This window comes from Sander lucioperca, unplaced genomic scaffold (genome assembly GCF_008315115.2).
Source record: "Sander lucioperca isolate FBNREF2018 unplaced genomic scaffold, SLUC_FBN_1.2 Unpl_7, whole genome shotgun sequence".
Classification (NCBI taxonomy): domain Eukaryota; kingdom Metazoa; phylum Chordata; class Actinopteri; order Perciformes; family Percidae; genus Sander; species Sander lucioperca.
The window spans coordinates 75,645-81,890 of NW_023396409.1; the positions used below are offsets into that span (position 1 = coordinate 75,645).

General features: G+C 42.4%; 1 long non-coding RNA gene across 1 annotated transcript; it reads left to right on the top strand.

The window, feature by feature from the left end:
• The first annotated feature begins 4,988 nt into the window (after nucleotides 1-4,988).
• Nucleotides 4,989-5,982, top strand: LOC116037685. Its single transcript, XR_004101925.2, has 3 exons — nucleotides 4,989-5,106; nucleotides 5,226-5,327; nucleotides 5,882-5,982. It is a non-coding gene; the product is annotated as an uncharacterized LOC116037685 (long non-coding RNA).
• Nucleotides 5,983-6,246: the final 264 nt, after the last annotated feature.

A 6,246-nucleotide genomic window follows, 5' to 3' on the forward strand; every position in this document is an offset into this window, starting at 1 on the left:
TCAGGCCCATGAGAAATCAACTGAGCTCAGCCATAACTGAGGGGTGATGTCACAGAGGAGCCAAGGTGTGACGAGAGAAGAAACTTTCAGAGAAGCTTGAAATGAATAACCACAGTTGTATTCTCTAGGTCTTCTACACTTCACTGGGGATCTGTCTATTGACTGGTCACTGCAAATTAAACCAGGGATTTAAACTGTTTGCTTTGTGACCTCTTCCAAAAAGAAGTGTCTGGTTGTTGTTGGTTAGTCCAATGACTCAGATTTCTATGAGTTGTTTTCAGTTCCTCTAAGGAGACATTTCCTCTAAACCTCTCACATGGTTTCTTTTAAAGGTGCAATATGTAATATATTTACTGTATCAAATCCAGAAATGACCACAATATGTCATCAGATATTAAGGAAACATGCTAAGTTTAAATACTATGTTTTCTGACAACAATGCTAAAGCCAGTATTTTCAAGGTCTGTATCTGAGTGAGTACTGAAGTTACACCACTGGTGGGAGTGAGTAATCATGTCTGGAGGCCGCTGCTCTGTCAAAATGAAATAGCGCAACAGTCAGCTTGTAGTGTCTTTGCCTCAAGCCCCCAGGAGGTCGACAGGAATTGCAACTACAGACTTGCCAACCTTGAAGAAGAACCCCCACGTGCACCTGACAGCCCACCGCCAATGTACGCTCCACCATTGCCCACCCACCAGTGAGAAACCTATGAGATACCTAACACCATAATACATAATATACACATGGCGTCTGCAATCTGAAAATGTAGGTGGAGAGGGGGAGATTATGATAGGCTACTATGAGTAGGTCATATTCCTGCATATTGTTACAAATATTATAAATTACGTTACACTCACACACACACACAATGGTTGTTTTTAAACGTGCTAAATAAATCAAATTGAACTGAACACACACACACACACACACACACACACACAGTGAGTGAAGAATGGGATGCCATCCCACAGCAGTGTGTGACCAGGCTGGTGACCAGCATGAGGAGGAGGTACCAGGCTGTTGTGGCTGTGTATGGTTCTTCCACACTCTACTGAGGCTCCTGTTTGTGAAATGAATAAATTGTTAAATTGCCAATATGTCTTGTTTCTTCAAACTTCAATCATCCAATCCACCAAACACCAAACGAGTCAATGGCCGAATAAGCTGTTTGACATTGGCAGAGAAGATCTGGCAAATTTTTCATGGGCGCAACCCACATACTCAGCGCTGCTGCTCATCCTACAAATGCATGTTCCTTACAAATGGGGCAGCATTTGAAAGGGAACTAAACAGGCAGTATAAGATTTATTGCCAAAAAGCATTGTTACCACAGAGAAATAATCTACCAAACACAAATTTCCTTACTTTTTGTGCTAAGTTTATCTGGAATCGGCGGACTCAGTGTGCAAATTTGCTGGATATAATTTGTGTTGTGAACTGTATGCTGCGTGTGTGCAAAGTGAATTGGAAGAGAATGGAACCACTAGCACTGGCGAGGCTAATCCTGTCTGGCCAAGTTGTTCAGAGCTCTGCTGACGGGTCCATCAGAAGCAGCAGCTTCTAATGTACAGCCAGTCTGCTGGGACTGCAGGACAGCGGAGTGCTACCTTCGCCTGATCTGCTCCACGATGTGCCTGGGGAGCTACGACAACATCATGGACCGGGCCTCCATCGAGGCAGGAAGGCCAGGAAACGGGGTAGGAGAGGAGGCCTCAGACAGCGCATCCGAGGAGCCACCAAGCTACCGCTACCACCCATGCTTCTCTGCAACCCACGATCCTTAAGCAGCTAAGGCAATCACAGACTGTGTCCATCGCCATCTACAGGACAAACCTGACGCTCCCATGCTGATACTTGCCGATTTTAACCACTGCAGCCTGAGTAAAACTTTACCTGGCTTTCATCAATATGTTAAGTGTAACAATAGAAACAATAGCATCCTCGATAAATGCTATGGCAATATCAAGGACGCCTACACAGCCAGAGCCAGACCTCCCCTGAATAACTCTGACCATAATGTTATCCAGCTGCTCCCCACATATCGCTCAGTTTTTAGGTGCAGTCTGTGAAGGTATGGTCCAGTGACAAAATGGAGGAGCTGAAGGGATGCTTCCTCTGCACAGACTAGGATATCTTTTTCAAGGATGCAGACATTGACAGTGCCACTGAATCAATCACTGACTACGTATCTTTCTGTATTGACTCTGTTATACCCCAGAAAACTGTTAAACGATATCCTAATAACAAACCCTATATCACAAAAGGCATTAGGGAATGCATCAACAGGAATCAGATCTGGAAATAAAGCAGAAGTCCGAGCTGCACAAAAAGACCTTTATCTGCAAATGAGAGCAGCTCGGCAGCAGAACAAGGAGCAGACAGAACAAGATCTGTCAGAATCCAACACAAAGACAGTTTGGGACTCTATCAGACCAATGACCAGCATGGACACTAAAAGGAAGCCCCTGTTTGCCCACAATGAAACTGCTAAGGCAAACAAACTGAATAATTTCTATATGCGTTTTAATACTGACAATGTCAGGGAATGTGCTCTAGGGTTAGAGAATGTAATTTCTAATGGGAACTTGGACAGAATCATAATCACTGTTACTAAGGTGTTTATAAACATACAAACAACCAAAGCAACCTGATAACCTGTCTGCTTTTCTTTTAAAAACTTTTGCAGAAGAGCTCTCCATAGACACATACACAGTACCAAAACTCTGGAAAAACTCTATTATTATTCCAGTACCCAAAAAGGCATGTCCCCAGGAGAACAATGATTATCGGCCGGTGGCCATTACCTCTAATGTTTTTAAATCAATGGAGAGGCTTATGATAGAGAAACTCCATACAGATGTGGAACAAATGTTAGATAAATACCAATTTGCTTACACAAAAAATCGTAGTACAAGTGATGCCATATCAACAATAATACACCTCACTCTAAAGCACCTTGAAAGTCCTGTTGCATATGCCAGACTGCTTTTTGTTGATTTTAGTTCTACCTTTAACTCAATCCAGCCAGATATCATGCTTAGGAAATTAGTTCAGTTAAATGTAAATCCCTTTTTAATCAGGTGGTATCACTCCTTTTTGTCAAACAGGCCACAGCAGGTGAAGTTTAACTCCGCCCTGTCTGATCCAGTGTGCAGCACTGGCGCCCCACAAGGGTGTGTCAGTTCACCTCTTTTGTTTACATTCAATGACTGCATCAGCTCTGAGCCAAACCAACATATAGGAACCTTTTCAGATGACACTGTCCTTCTCAGTTTGCTTACTAAAGAAAGCAATAAAAGCGTCCACCAAGTTGCTGTGGACAAGTTTGTCAACTAGTGTGATTCACACCAACTTCATATTAACACAAGCAAAACTGTGGAGATGCTGGTAGACCCCAGATCAGCTGGAGATCAGAGCCATGTGGCCACCCATGGTTATGACATCAAGCAGGTGTCCTTTAAATATCTAGGAGTTTATATTGATAATGACCTGAGTTGGCGCACACATGTAACAAATGTCTGTGCCAGAACTCATCAGCATCTCCACTTTTTGCGCAGACTTAATTATTTGGGGTCTGTAAAAATATCATGTTAATCTTCTATAGAGCAACAACAGAATCAATTCTTCAGTATGGTATTACCAGCTGGTTTGGGAATTTGACAGTCAAATCCAAAACTCAGATTTTCAATCTGGTTAAGACGGCAGGCAAAATGATGGGAACACCTGCACCTCTCAACCCGCAGGAGCTTTTTGATCAGGCAACAATCAGGCAGGCTAAGACCATTCTATCTGATAACTCTCACGTGTTGTCTTCAAGGGGGTAAGCTTCTCCTCGGACCGCGAACCTCCTATGGCGCCATTTTAATGCTACAAAGCGATCACCTCCCGTTAGCATCCCATTGACTGACATTCATTTTGGCGCCACTTTGACAGCAAATAACTTTACATCTGAAACGTTTAAAGACTCTATTTGTCCATTGTTTATTTCTAAAGAAACACGACAATGTATAAAAGGCTCCATTACCTTGTACCTCACGTAATGGCTCCGTAGCAGACGTTTTTATAAAAATAGGCTAACAATTGTGTCATAACCACGCGACTTACTGTCGCACAGTAGAGGAATTACCGTATAGTACAGGAGAAGCGTGCAGGCAGTTTCGTCTCACATTAGCTGTTTAAGTTTAATTACTAATGTTAACTAGCATTTTAGTGATCAATAATTAGCCTGTGCCCATGTTATCTCCTTACGTATACCTACGCTCTCCGTCTCTGCAAGATTGGGAATGATTGAGATTTCTCTTGGCACAGCTACCAGAAGACTTACAACTTTCAGACACGTTGCTCACAGCACATTTACGTCGTCTCTCTCAGTTGGAGGCTGCGCAGTAACGCTCAGCGCTCACCGGAAAAGTGCTTCTAAAAGCCTTCACTGGTCTCCGTCCAGAGCAACGGGATCTGTTGGTCCATTCTTATATACAGTCTATGGTTGTCTTCAGAGTTTGAGCTATTGAACTCAGGAAAGAGGTACAGGGTTCCTCTGGGCAAATATAACAGGTATAAGCACTCATTTGTTCCTCTCTCAGTCAAACTCATTAATGAGCAGCGATGAACTTATGACTATGAATTCCAGTGTTTCCTCTATGTTGATTTTGTAGTGGCGGCCCACCATGGCAAAATTTCTGCCACCACGGTATCAGAAATAGGGCTGTACAAAAAAATTTAGTCGCGGTTGCCTTTTAAATGATCCTGCCAACATCATGCAGCTGCCGCTCACATTGCAATTTAACAACAAGTAGAACTATTCAGAGGTTATTGGGCCCAACCTGTCACGTACAATGTTTACATACATTCAATTATTCTTTTTGCAATCAGTACAAATTGTATGGTCTTTTATTTCAGATGAATCGGTTCCACAAGCAAGAAAGCATTCCAGGACGGAGCGTGTGTCCGGAAGTTAACATTTATACATGCATTTAAGAAACTAGAGTTTCCTACCATGGAACTACTGACACTCAACCTGGTGCATATCATGTGACTGTTCTGATGTGTTTGTCTCTTCCTGCCTTTTTTCAGGTCAGCAGACATCACTGCCTCCACCACCTGCAAGTTTTTTTTATTTTTAGCGATTGTCTAATGTAACAGCATAGGTTCATCTTTTGCAATGGCATGTGCTAGAAACCCACCATAAATGAACTGACCAATATTCATATCTACTTTCTATTTAGATGAGTCAACACCACACAGGAAACCAGCCGGTCGGCCAGAGCTGGATGGGTCTATTTTAACGCAAGCTCGGCCTGCCACTTCATCTTGGGACCCGGTTGAAGGTACAGTGGCTTTGAATTTTCCATTTCCAATTCAATACAATTTCATGATAAGGAACTTGAGAATAACTTAACTTTTTTGTTGTTGTAAACAGCAGAACTCATCACACAGGAGACAGAAATGAGAGGTAAGAAGACTCACTTAAGTTGTTCACATATGCAAGTATATAATGTATTACAACTAAAACTAACACCATTCATTTTCCATAGCCATGAGGACAACCATTACCCGCATGGCACAGCGCATGGATGCATTTAAGGAGAAGATGGATGAGCTGCTCATGCTCTTAAGGAGCTCCCAGTCACCTCCCTCTGCTCCAGTTGATGACGTGTTGCTGTCGCCCTGCTCGACAGTCACCGAGCTGCATGAGTTCAACATGAGTCTCGGTCAACAAAATGGTAATTAAGTGGCCATAGTCCTGCCCTAAGATTAACACTATATAATTGCATAAATTCAAATATCATTATAACTGAACTGACTTTTCTTACTAAATGAGATTGTACAAGCTCTCCACTTTGTTCTACATGTATCATTTGTATTTCTATATGTTTTACAGCAACTTTTCCTGACAACCCTTGGAGGTTCGTCCGGAGGTACTGCCATCCGTCGCATGCTACTGCGAGTGGCAACCAATGCCGTTCTAAAACCGTATAGCCTGCGGGGTAAGAAAGACAAAGAAGGCCTTCCAGGACCTGACAATCTGCAGGGTTATAACAGGCAGGTGTTATTGTATTGTTCACATCAGTATTATGCTTAGCTTGGCTGATAAGAGCTTTTAATTTGACTTGTAACTTTGCTTCATTTTGACTTCTACTCTAGCGGCTAGGGCTGAACGATTTTTGAAAATAATCTAATTGCGATTTTTTTCCCAAATATTGCGATTGCGATTCGATAATTTTTTTTAAGCTCTTTGTCTTCTGT